This window comes from Drosophila sulfurigaster, chromosome 3 (assembly GCF_023558435.1).
Source record: "Drosophila sulfurigaster albostrigata strain 15112-1811.04 chromosome 3, ASM2355843v2, whole genome shotgun sequence".
Lineage (NCBI taxonomy): Eukaryota > Metazoa > Arthropoda > Insecta > Diptera > Drosophilidae > Drosophila > Drosophila sulfurigaster.
The window spans coordinates 29,702,743-29,720,198 of record NC_084883.1 but is presented as its reverse complement, the minus strand read 5'-3'; the positions used below and the strand labels follow the sequence as shown (position 1 = coordinate 29,720,198).

General features: G+C 36.6%; 1 non-coding gene across 1 annotated transcript; it reads right to left on the bottom strand.

The window, feature by feature from the left end:
• Window positions 1-17,126: 17,126 nt before the first annotated feature.
• Window positions 17,127-17,208, bottom strand: Trnal-aag (transfer RNA leucine (anticodon AAG)). Its single transcript has one exon. It is a non-coding gene; the product is annotated as a tRNA-Leu (tRNA).
• Between the last annotated feature and the right edge of the window lie 248 nt (window positions 17,209-17,456).

The window sequence follows — 17,456 nt, the reverse complement described above, 5'->3', positions numbered from 1 at the left end:
TTTTAAATAAATAAGCGCATTTAGCATAACACAGAAAAAACTAGAGGCCTTAGAGCTTATGTTGAGCTGACATAACTAAGCAACGAAAATTCGGAGGATCGAAACAAATTTGACAAGCTGCCACAAGAGCCAGAAGCGAGTGCGATTTTGGCTGTAATCATAACGGCAACTCGAACTTATTGCCAAATGCCTCGCAAAATGCGAGGAGGTCTAGTCTGCAGTCTGTAGTCTGCATTCTCCAGTCTACAGAGACTGCACTTTAGAGTCGAGAGACTCTAGTCTGCTGTCCATGGTCGTCGAAGTCGTCGTTGTTGTCGTGCCTGGTCGCCATCGATGTGGTCGCCGCTCTAATCGCTCATTAAATGGCCACAATTTGCCTGCACCGCGCTGCATTTAAATTACTTTCCCATTGCTTTGGCTGTTGCTAACAAAATTTGTTTATGAGGCCCAGCGAAACCTTTTAACTAAAACTAAAACTAAAGCTCATAACTTTGCTCGCAACGGTTTCGTCGACTCTTTCTCTCTCCCGCTCTCGGTTCGCGTGAATTTTAGCAATCAGCCAAAGCCAAAGCCAAAGCCAAATGCTGAGCACTCGAGAGTCCCACAGGCTGTCGCCGGCGCTGTCGCTGGACTGGACCTATATAGCCATAGCATCTATAGCGGGTACTGTCTGTCCTCCCATCGTCCCCGTCGCATTCATCAAAAACGTTCAAGTCGTGCAGTTTGACTCAAATCTGTGCTGTACTCGTACTCTGTGCTGTGCCCCACCCGCGTCTCAAATATACAACAAAAAAAGGTTTCAGCATGCAATTCGCATGCCACGCTCAAGTTCTGTCGTTTTTCCACTCTTTTTCATTCTTCTTATTTTTGTCGATTTTTGCCAGACTGCATTTCCTATGTATTTTAAAGAAATGAGCCCTGGACAAAGTGGACGTGATATTATAAATTTAACTTTTGCGTTGCTCTCCCGATGCTCCTCCTCCTTTATATTTTTTATTATTTTACTTTTTTTCTCTGTCTGCGGTTGCTGGTGGGTCATCGCTGGGTTCAGTTGCAGGTTTTGCATAATTTAGCTCATACGATGAAAATCTACTTTCATTTTGCCTTGATATGTGTGGCACAAAACTACTTCGTATCTAACAAGAATGCCAATATCGCCAACGAGAATAGGAAATGAAAGTTTCAAATTTAAAATGCAATATACTATAAAATATAAAGTATGACTTTGAATAGTAGAATCGATTTTAAATGAATGTAAATTATGGTAAGCTGAATTCTTTAATCTAATATACATTTCAAATTCGAAAAGTATTTCGTATGCAAATTGCTGAAGAAAATAATTACCATATATGGCAAATTCTATAATTTATTGGTATGATGAAGTACATACACTATACGCATTTAAGCATATTTGTAGCTAAGAATTTAACATTTTGCATTTAATGACGAAAACAAAAATAGAATGAAAAATTATTGTATATCATTAGAGATGTGAATTTTTAGAAAGAAAGAGTTCAAGTTAATTTGAATAATGAAAGAATAATAGAGTAATCAAAGTAGTAAGTTTTATTATTTTTGAATTTAACTATTGGTGAATATTAACATAATTTACTCCACGTCCCCATAAAGTGAATTTATCATATTAATTAGTTATATGATAAATTCACTTTATGGGGACGTGGAGTAAATTATGTTAATATTCACCATTTTGAATATGTAAAAAAAACATTTCTACAATTTTATTGCCAGAATCAGACAATAGAAATAGAAAACGTGATTTAAGAAAACTAACTCTGACCTAAATTTGCATGTCAGCAAGTATTTTTAATCAGCAGTTTAAATTAATTCACCTGCAATAAAACGATTCAGTTGTTGATTTTCGATAACCTTCAGGCGAAATGTAATTTTTTTCAACATGCTTTTGAGAATCACTTCTAATTAAAATGTTCAGCATTTCAATAGCGCATCACCCACATACACATACACCTATATATATTTGCAGCTGCTATTGCTATCTTTATTGCATCCCCATCATCCCTCCTTCTCTCTCCCCTTGCTGCTCATTTGATCTCTTAATGTTGCCCAACTAGCAATGCTCTACAGTTTTAATTTATGTTGCCGACGGCGTCGCTCGTCGAGTGAGTTGCATTATCCCCGGCCCCGTAAATATCACCCTTCCCCCCCCATCAATCTCTTCCTCTTTCTCTCTCTCTATCCCAACGAGATATTTTTAATTTTGTCTGCGTTGCGTTGTTGCACGCGTCGCTTTTCAATGTCAGCACTCGACGCTCCTTTTGTCCCTCAATCTCCAACTCAATCTCATTCCCAATCCCCATTCCTGCCCTGTCCCAATGTTGCCGCTGCCGCTGCTGCTGCTGCCGCTTCTCATTGTCTGTGCAACGTGATGCAATAGTTGATTTCGGTTTGCTTCCCTCCTCTTTACTTCTCTTTTTTTTTGGGCTCCCTCATTTAAAGAGCTATACGCTTCGTCACCTTATGATTACGTGGTGTTATTTTCGTAGCACTTGAAATGCGCTTAATTGGTTCCTCAACGAGCGTATTACGAACTCATCCCTTTAGTTGCCTTTAGTTGCCTTTAGTTTTCCGGGGTGTCTGTGGCGCCCTCTCAACTCTCAACTCAACTCTTGTGAGGTGTTATTAATATTTACAACCTGGCCAAGTAATTTACAACAGTTACACACTTGAAGGCTCCCCATCACTTAGCGTTCAATAATAAATATTTGAAATTCCTTTTGAAGTGTGTGTGTGCATTGTTGGGGTTTATTTCCGAAACTTCGAATAGATTCCAGTCCAATTACTGTGATCTAGGATGGGGTTAACACCATGTGACTGTTCGCCTGGAAACTTCACTAAATATGCATTTATTTATAGCATCTCAAATTGGATTAGAATTGAGTTTTTAATGGGTTTTAAATCGATTCGTGGTTGATTGAAATTATAAATCAAAATAAATTGATACGAATAGATAGATGCATTTGTATCTTTTGAATTTAAACACAGCATGATAATATTCTGCAAATTGGCCTTAGAGTGGAAATATAATTTAAATAGCTTGAATCAAATTAAATAAATATAATACATGTTTAGCAAATTGTCGTCAAAAGCTTATTAGATTTCAACTGAATTTTACTCTTTCAAAATAATTTCTATTTGAACTTTAAATGAACTTTAAAGCTATATATTAGAGATACATTTGTATATATTAAATTCATTCATAGCATATGTATATTGTGTTGAGTGGAAGAACTCAAATATAAAATAGATTATATAAATCAAATTAAAAAAAAATACATGCATACATTTTTAGTGAATTGTCATCAAAATTAAATTACATTCGTACAAAAGACTGCTTCTTAAAATGTATTGCTGTTTGGACATTGATATATTCTAATGTAATCTAACTCAACTAGTATATTTTTAAGACTAATCAGATATTTAAATGTTTTTGTATTCAATTTAAATTCAATTTATTTATAGTATATTAATATTCTAAAAGAAGAGAATAAAGTAGCACATTACAATTCAAGAGTTAAGCTAAGTAAATATAATAAAAGATTGGCTTATTGTTGTCCACAGTACATTCAATTCTAACACAGAATATTGTAGTTCAATTTTAATTACTCTTTGGACAAAAGTGACTACACCACAAATATTAAAATTGGGAACAAATTTGTGTTTAAACTATATTTTTGTTGCTAACAAAAACAAAAATTGATTACGTAATACAAATTAAAGCAAACTAGATGTTTTAAATGATGTTTACGTGCTAAAATCAGTAAGTCTTGAATGAAAATTAATTACTACCTAGCATGTTACAAAAGCCTTTCTGTTATTTGTGGCCTTACAAATCAATCACACTGCACAATTTAAGTCTTTCCCCCTCCTCCGCTCTCGTGTGGTCAGCTAAAGCAGCAATCATAGAATTGTGCAAACACTAAAAACTGTTTGATTTACGTGCATCTAATGATGCCTCACAACAATCAACTGCAATTGGCAATAAAATCGCAGCACTAAAAGAAACGTTAGTCATTTCAAAGTCAGGAAATGCTTTAGCAAGTTCGTGGCTTAAGTCACAGCTTCAACTGTGGCTCTGGTTTGATTACAGCAGCCAAAGCATCTCAAGAAGTAGATGGAGAAGGAGGAGGAGTCAAAACTGCAGCTAAACTCATCCAAGTGCTATTCAATACACTGGGCTCTATAAATTATGCCATTGAGCTGAGCCAAGCAAGAAATCGAAATCATGACCGCAGTTTTTTCTTTTGTTTTGTTTTTCTGTTTGCTTGCAGTTTTTTCTGCTGTTGTTTTTTTTTGTTGCTGCTGATTATGAGACTTAAATTGACTGCGAGCAGCGATCGCATTTCGGAATTGCAGCTCGCAGTCATAAATAATCATAGTTGTGCCATTTATTATGACAAAATATCATTTGGACATTTGTTTGCGGCTACTCTCTGTGCGCAGCAGCCTGTGGGATTCAGTTGCAGTCGAAGTCGCATCCTCCATTCTTCGTTCTCCATCCGTTCTTCATCCTCTATCTGAGCTGCATCAGCATCAGCATCGTTCTCATCGCAATACAACATCTCGAGGCGCATCTTCAACGGCGCGACTTTGAATTGTTTGCACAATTTCATTGCTCTGTCTTTTTGCTGCGTTTTAATATAAATTATTTTTAACAATTTGTGGAAGGTTTTTCCTGTTTGCCTCCGCTGCAGCAATTTTCATTCCTCCTTTCAAGCTCCATCATACTATTGCGCAACCAGAGCCATGACCGAGGACGAGGACGAGGACAAAGATGAGGCCGCAGGTCGCAGCACAATGCTGGCGTCGGCCAAAAAACTTTGGCCAACATCACCCTGGGCCTAGGCGGCTGACTCGGGTAAACTGGGCACTGAATTGGCGGCGGCCCTTGTCGACTCTCTCAACTCTTCGGTCGGGTTGTCGGGTTGTCGGTTGTCGGCTGCAACCAAAGGCGCATTAATCTCGCCAACGAATGTCAAGAATTGTGGCTATGCCGACGACCAGACTGCAATTTTTTTTATTTCATTTTTGGTTTTTGTTTTCGTCTTGCTTTTGTCTGTCTTGTGCTTTGTTGAAAAGTGTAAGTTTCATTTCTGTGTGCTTCGCATTGCTTTTCTCAACAATTTTTAGCTAGCATTCTATGCTCTGATGCGCCGGCAATGCAATTTTGATAAGCTTGGCAGTAGCCGGCTCCAAGTTCTCAGTTCTCAGTTCTCAGTCGCAAGTCGAATTCAACTTGGCCGCGTTGTCAACGGTTTTTGCTTGGCGGCAAATAACAAAAGCGAGGACTCAAAAGTTTTCTCGCCGAGGGAGGCAGATGCTGTGTGCCCCTTAAATCGAGCCAGAAGTTCACATTGCCTTGGGCTAAATATTGTCATGATTATTATTTATGGCTTACCAAGAGGGAAAAGACGCTCAAGTCCTGAAAAATATCCCCAATCCAAATGGCACTTAGTCTGTTGCCTTAAAGTGCACTTCAATTGCCTGGATTTTACCTTTTTGCATGCCAGCAAACAGTTTTGATCTGCCAATCGACACCAGGAAATAGAAATAATATTCTAATCGACCTTTTGCAAAATATTGCAAAGTAAATGTGTTATTTTATAGAAAATAATTTAGAATGAACATTCTAAAAGTCTCCCACAATATTTCCTTTTAGTTACTTGTATTGAAATTATATCAGATACTTTACCGTGATGCCAGCAAATAGATTGAGCTGCCTATCATTGCCAGGAAATTAAAGAAACATTCAAATGTATCCAGTAGATATTTTTAAGGCTATGATTTTCTTAGTTAATATATATGAAAATACAAAAATCGACAACGCGTGTTTTTTTAATTAAATGATATTTCACAAATTAAAACTGTAAATCTGTCTTTCGAAGCCCGAATATAGAAAGAATATTCTAATAAATAAAATATTTTCAAAATAAATACTTTAAATGTTGATTAAACTTTAATAAATACTTTCAATAACTTCGAAATACTTTCAATACATACATAATCTATTATGGAACAATAATTGGATGTAAACAAAAATACTCAAATGTATCTATTAGTTTCATTTCGGAAGGGAATTTAATTAGTGCTTACCTAAACCATTGTAATACGTTTTATATTCAGCAATGTTTTTGATATATTTTATTATTAAATTATATAAAATTATACCATATATTATTTCTAAAATTACTTCCCTTAATTAAGCATTTTGCATGTCTATTTCATCAGCACTTGTAGTGCTATCAAAATCAAATCAGTTGCCACCTGCCAGCAACTCTTTTGGCAATCATTGTTTTTATTTGCTGTGCGTTGTCATGTGGCATTCAACACTTTTCAATGCTGACTCCAAAGATTGTTATTGCTAAATATTTCTACCATCCAACTGTCAATAAATCCTCCCGCTACAATTTCCGTATTTCCGTTTCTTTACACGTTTCCCTCCCCCCCCTCACACATCCCGTTACCTCTTCCTAGTTTCTAGGCCTGAGTTTTTCATCACTTTTAACCTATCCAGTGTATTTTGTTTTTTGTTCCACGTTTGCTCGTTTGCTGTCGAGTTTTTTGCCATTTCAAATTAAACTTAAACTTTTTTCATTTCCATTCACACACTCACACACACACACACACGCATAGAGAGAAAAACTCTTCCCCTACGTTTTTGTGAATCCATTGCGCACATGCGTTTCAATTCAACTTTTTTGTTGAGCTCTGTGTGTCTATACCATGTGAATTGTAGAAGCTTAGGGTATGCTTAATGTTAAAGAAAGTTTGTACTAAACATTGATTGGCAATGCCACTTTTAGTATTAGCTGAATACTGAAAACTTTTTTGTCAAGTAATCAATGCTCATCAGCCCGATACAGTTTCCATGGATTGATTCTTAAGTATGATTTAATGTCAGCTAAGAGCTGAAAAAGTTGTTTTTAAGACCATCAATGTTTTCTAGAGTATCTCTTAGTCGTTCATCAATTCGATGAAGCTGCCTTGGGTTGATTCCTGACGTGGCGTGCTCAGCGTGTTGTTTGCTTATTTGAAGTTTCCGCTGGGAGCTGGAGAATCGAGTGGAACTGGGGAGAACAATCGTCGAGTTGAGTCAAGTCGAGGCGAGGCGAGTCAACGAGCGCGCAATATTAAATCGTCTGTATTGTTTACAATCAGAAAGCGTTTTATAGACTTTATAGAGACGACGCTGACGAAAAAAAAATAGCAGCAGCAGCAACAAGAACAAGAACAATACTATATTGATTTAAGCTGCTCCTATTCCAATGAAATATCAACGTTTTTGCCCCTCTTCGGAATCGATTCGATTCCATGAATCCCATCCGTCTGGGGGTTTCACAGTCCAATAACTTTTTGCAGCGAGTCGCAGCAAAGAACAACGGCTGCCTTCTGCGATTTTCATACAAAGTCACGTTTTAATCGCCGCATTACACAAATCATTAATCAAAATTAAATAATAATTATGTAGCAAGAGCAAAAGCAAAGGCAAAATCAAAGCCAAAACACCACACAACACACACCTACAAAAGAAAGCAACAAAAAGTGTGACTGGCCATTGCCCAGTTGGCCAAGTTGCTTAACTTGGTCAGCAGCTGTTGCTGTTGCTGGGAGGCAGGTGGTTGTTGGCCAGCTTTTGTATTTTTGTTAGTGGGTGTGAGCACCACAAGCTCATTTTGAAGGCTATAAAAATAGAGACGTGAACAGATATTGCAGAAAGAAAAAGAGATAGAAAAAACACTTTTTTTTAATGCCGAATTTTAATTGAGTTTTAATAATCCATAATTATGCGTGGCGAAGAGTACAAAAAATACAAATCTGAAGATGAAATAAAGAAAAAGAAAAACAAATTACCAAGTTGGCATATCGGTTAACAGGCAGCGTGTGAATTGCTTTAGCTTCTGATTATGCCCAACTCCAAGCTGCGGATGTAAACCATACTTAGCACAACAATTAAGATATTCTCGAAATGATAATCAACATTCTTGTTCAAGGGCCATTATCGTAAAACATTTAACTAATTGTTAATGGGAAACTCCAAAAGCAAAATTGGCAGCAAGCAAATTGATGCAAATTATGTCAATGTAATGTCTTTAATTAGACAGACCAAAGATTATAGTTGTAAATACAGTAAAATTAGTTGTAAATTGCATAATATATGTATAGATGTTATATAAGTATATTTTAAGAAAATAGTGTATTAATTATAATTGTTTCTATTTTTAGTAATTTACATATTATTTGGGTTTATACTTGTAGAATATATGAATATTCAAAACTAAAGTTTACAATAGAAAATAATAAAATAAATATATTGCTGAAGATAATAAATTCAAATTAATACCAAAAATCTTTCTAATTATATTTTCTCCTTTCATAAATAATATTTAAAGATTTGTATCTAAAATTGTACAAAATAAATAAATATTTATAGCAAAATTTGTATTTGTAGTTTTTTTTTAGTAATCAACATATTAATTCATATCTATACTAACATACATATCAAAACTAATAATTGTTGATTTAGAATGTATATTATTATTAGTAGTAGCAAAAATGGTATAATTTATTTATAATTTTCATTTTTTGCAATTCACAGATTTAAGATTCTTAACTCAAAATGTATTAAATTCAATTGCACAAATTTATATTAATACATTTTTGATTCATATCAAGAATACTTTTTTCTGAATTTTTTAAATGAAAATGAAGTGGAGAAATATTTATAAATGAAATATGCATTATACATATGCTGTACATTAGCATTCTTAATGCAAAATTTGCTGTGCATAATCATGCTGTATAATTAATAAGTAATTCATGTAATAAATTAAATGCCAATTTTTATCATTTCGGAATATTAACTTGTTTTATGAATATGTTTACAATCTATTAACATTAGAACACAACCATTATCCCCCTCACACACACACACAAACGCAGATTTACAACATGAATCATTATAACAGTCTTATCAGATGCGATCTGTAGCAATTACATATTTTTGTAAATTTTAAATCTCTGTCGATTTGAGCTGTAAAATTCCCCGCATGTTGTTTGCACGAATGTTAAGCTAAAACCCACAGCAAACAGATTGTTTAAATTGCTTGTAAAAATAACAACAGCAACAGCAACAGCGGCAATAACAAATAAGCAATAACAATGACCAGTGAAGGGATTTTTATTTTTTTTTCCCCCCCAATACTGTGTTGATTTTTAACCAGCCAACACGGCCCCAACAACGAAGTGAGAGAGGACGACATCGACTGTCGACTGTCGACTGTCGACTACTGGCCAACATTTATACAGAGCAATTGAACCCCAAAGTGCAAAAAGGGTAAATGCAAACTCCCAATGGGCAGTCGGAATAAACTCGTATGTGGCACACATACGTTACGTTGGCTAAGGCTACACATTCGAGTCTGTTGGTTTTTTACATTATTTTTTAATGAAATGCGCCGACAAGAAGGATGAGGAGGAGGAGGTAGAGGAGAAGGAGTCGAAGGGGGGAGCTTCCATTCAGAAGTAGCACTGCAAAATTGCATTTTATTACACGTTCGATTGATTTCACCGAACCCATGAACCAAACGAAGGGGGGCAAATCGCACTCGCCTTTATTAAATGGAGAGTTTATGTTTATATTTACAAACAGAGACACGCACACATATAGTATATATAACTGTATATGTGTGTGTGTGTGTGTAAGTGCCCCAGGGAGTCGGCGAGTTGTTCGCTTCAAATTGAAATTGTCGATTTAACATTTTGAATTATCGTTTAGCAAATGGTCAATATTTTGTAACCATTCCCCCGCACTCCTCGCTACTCCCTACTCTCCCTTTACCCTCCTCATCAACTACACAGACCGTTACATGCACACATCAAATTGTGCCACATAAATTGTATTGCTATAAACAATCAATTACTTTGTGTGTTGCCACAGTTCTCATGCCCGGATTGGGAACTCTCTTCTCAAGGGAGTGCGACTGTTTGGCTTCCGATTGTTTACAAAAACTTTCCGTTGTTGTTTCTTATAGTTTTCTTGGTTAGCTATACGAGTAAATGAAATCCCTTCTCTCTTTATTTCTTTCATTTTCTGCATATTGTTTTTCCTGCAAGTTATTGCTGGAAGTCAACACAAATGAAGCTTTAAATGGTCTTTTGTTGCGACTCGAGTAAAAGTCAAGGGCGTTGTGTTTCAATGATTCAAAACTTTCCAAGCTCAACACATTTTACACATTGAAACTACAGCTGAGGAATGCAGTTATTAAAGAAAATTGTGGCGACATTTCAATGTAAAGTGCGCAATATGAGAGAAGTATTTGGATTTATATGAAGGAATTTATTTCTGACTCAGTTTCTTTGAACAAACAACTCCATTTAGTCAAGTTCACTTATGAGAATTCAATTTCTTAATGAAGTAATCGTAAACAAGCAGTTTATTCTGCTAGCATATTTAATTTTACCCAACGAATTTTTCCTTCTTTTCATATAGATAACAAATAAATTACACACACCAAATGAATATTTATTTTAATATTGTATATGTAATATTAAATATATTTTAGATTGGAAAAATGAAAAAGGTATTCATTCCCGAAAAAATTTTGTTGCCAATCTAAAGTCTTTCAATACTGTCGAATTGTAGAATCGATAGTTAGCTAGTAAAATTCAAGATTTTATAGATATTTCTTTATTTAGTATTGAAAAGTCTCAAGGCTTGAAAGCAGTTTTGCAACTTAAAATATGCTTTATTTAACATTAAGAAAACTTTTATTATTTAAAACTACAATCTCAAATATAAAACCGAAAATTAACTATATTAATTTTTATATACATATAATATTAATATGCTTTAATTTTCGTCCTGTCAAATCTGTACACTTAAAAATGTTCACCCTTGGCACAATTTTTAAACGAAAATTATTAAAGCCATCATCGTAAAAAGGAAAAATATGTATAAAGGAAGGAGTATGGAGTTTTTTTTGGCCAAATGCTTCAAAGCTTTTTATTTGCCAGCTGTTAAACTTACAACTTTATGGACATGGCCAATGTGAGCACTAAACGCTTTGCCCGGTAATCGCAAATACTTTCGTTCCCCATTTCCAAGTTCCCAGTTCCGAGCAAGAGTTCCGCTAGTTTATGTGTCCGTGGCCGGTAACCAGTGCGATTGCCATTGCCCGACCCAGTGCCAGACTCAGTGCCCAGTTAGCATGTGTTGGCACCAAATACATAGCATATTTTATTCGAGTTTTGCTTTTAGTTTTGGAGCAGCACGTACAAAGAGAGGGAATAAAGGAGAGTCTCCCTCTCACTCTCTCTCTCTCTCTCTCTTTCTGCTCACCAAGTGGCAATTGACAGCAGCCTGCAGAACAGCATCACAATTAACACATGCCGCAATACCCAGAATCGGCACTCAGCTCAGCTTCGAATGGAGTCCAGTCCGGAGTTTTGAGTCTCTGGGACGTGAGTGCGCTACAAAATCCGTGGAGCGCGTTGCACGTGTCACATCAGCAGCAACAGCATCAGCAACAGCAGCGGGGACAACATCAAGTAAGTCACTCGCCTGCACTTTGCAGCTGCGCTTGAGGGTCGAGGTCTTTTTCTGTTCCCTTGCTCCTTGCTCCACCTTCACACACACACACACACACACACGCACACATGCGACCTCAGTTGGCCTTCAGTCGCTTCTGCTTTTATTACATTTTGACGCATTTTAATCGTTTTTCATCATTTCAGTCCTGGTTTCCTGGGGGGTGGCTCTGCCTTGTTCGTCATTCTTCACTTTTTGCCCTCCGACTGACAATAATAAATTATGCTTTGACTTTTACAAGCGCCCTCTCACCCCCCTTCTATAGCTCACCCTGCCCATTCAGGTCTCTCCTCATCATAAATTGCGTAACGTTTTGGCCCAACGATTTCAACGACGACGACTATTAAAAATTACATAATTGCTTAACTGCAACATCGCAGACAAAGGCAAAAATAACAACAATACTCTCGACTCTGTTCCGTGTTCCGAGTTCTGATTTCCACTCTCCATGTCTGCGATTTTTTTTCTCTTTCTGTTTCTGCGTAGCAAATTGCATTATTTACTTTTCAATACTTTGCCAAAAGGCACACAGAGAACACAGAGAGAGGGAGAGAAAGAGAACCCAAAGCGAAGGCTATGAGAAAGGCGACTCGAATAAATTTGTTTACGAGTTATATCGTAAAATTATGAAATCGACCGTAGCTAATCGATTAGCTCACGAGCAGAGCTACAGCTATCAAAATTTTGAGGAATTTTTACAAATTAAATGCAATTATTTATATTAATGTCTGGCAAATAAATGCTTTGAGTAATGACTCTAAAGTACATAAATCAATGGAGAAGTCAAAGCACTTGAATGTATAAAGGTAAGTAAGAGAAGCATTGTTGAAGTTCTATTGATTGGATTGTAAGCTTTTTAATGAAAAATATATCTGATTGATCAAATACTCATTTTGTATATTATATTTAAAGAGAAAGGTTACAATATTAAAAAATTAAATTAAACTTTTCATCACACATTTTTAAAATAGAATAATGATTGCATAGAGAAAAAGATACGTTTTAAACGCTTAAATAATATTATTACATTTTTAAAATATTCGATGTTAACTGCTCGATCTTCAAATCTTAAAATTATTGAAACCAGAATTCTTAAGAGAAGATATCGATCCTACATTTATTTCAAGAAAGGTAAATTTTTATTCTTTTCAATCCAATATATCTCAGACAGCGTAAATCATCAATTTATTCCGACTATATTATTGTAATATTATATATGCTACAATTTCCAATCAAATAAACATTTAAATACATACGTTACAAATTTTGACAATAAGATAGATATGATTTTTTATATAAATGCCAAACCAAGTTTCATAAATTCTATTAAATTTTTGTATATAATTCGAATATTAGATTTATAAAAACAATATTCTAAATTGGAATTGAGCTGACAAAACTATAGAAATTTATATCGCAACAATCTCGTCTGGCAATTGCTGCTAAAACAATTTCTATACAGCATTATATTTGGAATAATGTTAGAACCTAAAAAGTTTGCATCATATGCATTTGAGCTGAAGTGTAGTCTGGTCTGTTAATCCATTCTATTTGAATTGCTATGATACGATGAGCACAGTTGGTGCTATCTCTGGTTGGCAAAACTATAGCACTCATCTGAGCATGCAACTGCTTTGCTGCTGACTGCGGTCGTTGCCCCAAATTGCTGGCCATCAATTCCGAAAAACTGTTCCACTTGAATAAAAAAGTTGTGCTTTTAACCATTCAACTTTGTTGCCGCTGCAACACGCCAAAGGGGGGAATGAATGACCCAACTGCTGTTGCTGTGGCTGTTGCTGCTATTCCTATTACGTGGCTAGTTAAAGGACTGACTGAGTAGCTGGCTATCTGACTGACTGACTGACTGACTGGCTGACTGACTCAGAGTCTGAGAGACTGACAGACTGTGTGAGTAGCAGCATCCCCGACAGACCACAAAAACCGCAACTTAATAATTTTAGCTGCAACAATTTTTCTGCGTTTGCTTCACTTTTGCTGTGGCAATTAAAAATTTTTACCTTATTTGCTCCACTTTTCGAGTGCTCCCCCTCCGACCCTCTCCACTACATCTTTTGGCTTTCCTTATCACTTACAATTCGCTCTGCTGTAGCGCAAATTTTGCATGGTCATTTCCTTTTTTTTTTTACTTTTGCCAGAGAACTGGGAGGGAGCACTGTGTGACATCTAGATTGCGGCACCTCGTGGCGTCTCTTGTTTGAGGACGACATGCTGCTCCCATACGCATATCCCTGACCAATGTCCTGGCGTATCCTGGCGTGTCCTGGCGGTCGGGCAACGCGCTGTTACTAATTAAAAACGCAAATGGGTTTATGATGTTGCACAACTTGCGGTTCGCTTTAGCGAAGGAGCGGGGCGAAAACATTTTTACTGCTGTCGCTGCACAAATGAAACACAATATGGAAAAAAGGGAAGGAGCCGGAGAAGGCAAAGTGGCGATGATGAAAAAAAGAAGAAAAAAACAACAATATGAAAAGAAGTTGTAAAGAAAAGCATAAAAAAATGCGCACCATTAAAACAAATTTCTGAATCATTTTGTCCTCTTCTCAGCTCCTCTTCTCTTCTTCCCTCTTCTTTTCTTTGCTTTGCTTTGTTGTTGTGTGTTGACAAAAATGGGGCGAAAAAATACAAAACAAGTTGGCAGCGCCACTCCCCAAGTTGGTAGGCGGCCAAGCTCTGTGGTTGCTCCTTTTGCCAGAGGGAGAAGCTTCTTCAACTTCTTCCCTACTTCTCTCGCTCTCTCTCTTTCTCTCTGCTGAGAATTGTCAACGCTGAAGCTTTATGCTCTGACTTTATCGCCATCATCTACCGCCCTTTCTCTCTCTTTCACGCTTTCCCAGTGACATGTTTTGTGTTTTATTAGCGTGAAAATTTTTCAAAGGTGTCAGCACTTTTTATGTGCGTTTTGTGTGCCTCGCTTTTAAATGCTTCTTTCGAGAGTTGAAGATGTTACAGGCTGCTGACGAGGTCTATTTCAATAGTAGTTGGGGGAGTATTCATAATATGAAACAATGCAACGGTTTTGCCATCCAAATCATTGGAGGGGAAATGTGAAAGTTTTGCCAGAACAAAATGCGGTCAAATAGGGAAATACTTGCGGGCGCGAATACAAGTAGAACACAAAAAAAAATATTTTTAATTGCCAAATTTATGCAACAGAAATTGTTTTCCAAAACAAAAGCAGACGTCCTTCGTCCTTCGTTGGCTCTCCTTTTAGTCCTCACTTGCTCTGTTTTGTCTGTTGTGCTAATTTATATGTTAATTTTTTTTTATACGCCTTCCTCCCTCTGTCATATTTCTATTTATTTCGTATAGTATGCATATTACGAGAATTTTGTGCTGTTTTGCTATTTTTGTTGATGCGGTAGCTTTATTTTGAATAACAGAAATAAAACAAGAAGCCAAAAAGGATGCCAGCCGTTGTCCCTATTCAAAAAAGGCGTTTCGTTTCGTTCCGTTCTGTGCTGTGCTGTTTTCTGTTCGGTTTTTGGGTTCTATTTTCCATGAAATTTTTGCTGAACGTACACAAAAAGTCCCAGAGCAAAGACCACAGAGCAAAGGGACGGAGGCGTGCTGAGGGCTCGTCAGCTCATAGGCAACTTTTTAATTTTCGACTCGAATTAGAATAATAGTCAACGGATATTACACAATAGATCCTGGGCACGAAGGATGTCGTACATTTTTGGCTTGTGGCGCGTGTTGTACGGATTTCCGGTCACTCGGTTGTGGTCAACTAGAAACCCAAGTAGGGTTACTAAAAGCCCGTTCAGCAGTCCCTACAACTATGCTGTCAAGGACTTAAAGGGTAGGCTTTAATTTAAAACCCATTCCAAGAAATAAATTGTATAACTTTTAAGGCTAATTAAATGAGTGAAATTAGAAAAGCAACAGAACTCTTAAAGGGAAAATACATCAATGTATTTTTTAATGTTTATAATTCACTTATTTTTGAGTTCCTGATATATGATATTCTGAATGTAGTTTGATTAGAAACTAACACTGACGTAGCACAAACAAAATATTTAAAATAATTTATTTAACAAAGATAAAACATTAAAAAAAAACCAAGGTGTTCAATTTATGTAATATAGTATATATGTTATGATGATGATATACAAGTATATATGATGTAATATATTTTGTTAGAATATAAATAATTGTTTGATGAAAATAATAAAAATAAATAATAATCTTTAGAGATTATAGAAATTCATAAATATTTATTTTGCTTAATTTTGTATTCTTTAAACTCAATAAACCTTAAATTATTTAATAGAATAATAGAATTATAGTTTGGAATATTTGTCATGCTTCGCCGTCTGGGAAGTGTATTTGGCCTCTCTGTCTGTCCTTGCAGTCGAACTTTTTGGCTTCGTTGCCTTATGTTATGCTCTCATATTTATACCCGCAACAATGTGCGCCTCGTAAAACAATTTATAACTTTTGCGCTTTTGCCTAATAAGTTGGCATGTTGTGGCCAATAAGTTGCCACAGAGCGGCTCTCTCCACTTTCCCCCAACCCCAAGCTAACCTTCTCATCCGCTCAGACGCAGTGCATGTGTGTGTGTGTGTGTGTGTGGTAGGCGACAGGCCGTAGAAGTCGAAACTATGCGAAGTACGAAAAGTGCAACGCGCTGCAAACTTCTCTTTTCCTCCTTTCCCAACAACTAAAATACAAGCAGTGCAGGAACAACAACAAGTTGAGTACAGCCGCCAGCAATGGCGTATCGCTCTCCCTTTCCCACCCGCAGCACTGCTTGTTGTTGTTGCTGCCTTAACTACTGTTAATTCTTCTAATTGTGTGTACGTTGTTTGCGTGCGCTAATGTCGCATATGTGCAAACAACAACAACAACAAGAACGGTGGCAGCAGCATCAGGCGAGGCTCCACTTCAGGGAGCTTTCGGGCGCAGGAGGCGTGTCATGCAAATGTGTAACTGTTTATGCCAGCGTCGCTTTCGCTGTTCACTTGAGATTTTTGTTGCAGTTGTTGTTGTTGGTGTTGTTGTCGTGTGCCCGCTTGACAAGTAACAAGGCAACTGCAGGGAGAACGTAAACTGGAAGTGCGAGAGTGTAAGAGAGACGGATGGAGACATGGAGGCAGTCTGTCGACTCGCGCTTATTAGTGCAAAACGCAGCACGTTCTACACCGTTTGTGTCCGTGTGTATGTGTGTGAGTGAGTGCACGAGGGTGCGTTGTTGTTATTGTTCAATGTAATTAAATTATGCAGATGAGTGCCAACATGTCGCTGCTGCTGTTGTTTTTTGCTGCTGCTTCTGCTGCTGCCGCTGTCGTATTAACTAAATTGCATAGAAAAGTGTTTAGCTATGTGCTGGCTGTAGTTGTGTTGACAAACAGCTGCCAACGCTTGACAGATGGCTTAACAAAACAGGAATAGACACACAAATTAAAATAAATGTATGCAAACTATTTATTTAATGGTAATTTATTTATAAAAAATTAAAAAAAAAGTAGATTTACAGCTTGGCAGCGGTGGGATTCGAACCCACGCCTCCGAGGAGACTGGTGCCTTAAACCAGCGCCTTAGACCGCTCGGCCACGCTACCACATGAGTGTCGATGGAATTTGAGCTCTGATATACGTAGAGAAAATGTATCTGGGAAATTTAGAATATCTTTGAAGTTGATTGAATTAACAAATAAATTCTAGCTGTGAAATAGAATTGTATTATGGACGCTTATCTCAAAAATAGCAAAAGAGTTAATTATAGAATGCCAATTTTAGTTTGCATATTCAAGATTAAATTGAGTGACAAATAGTTTGCAACATTCGAGGAATGAAGGGAAAAACTTTG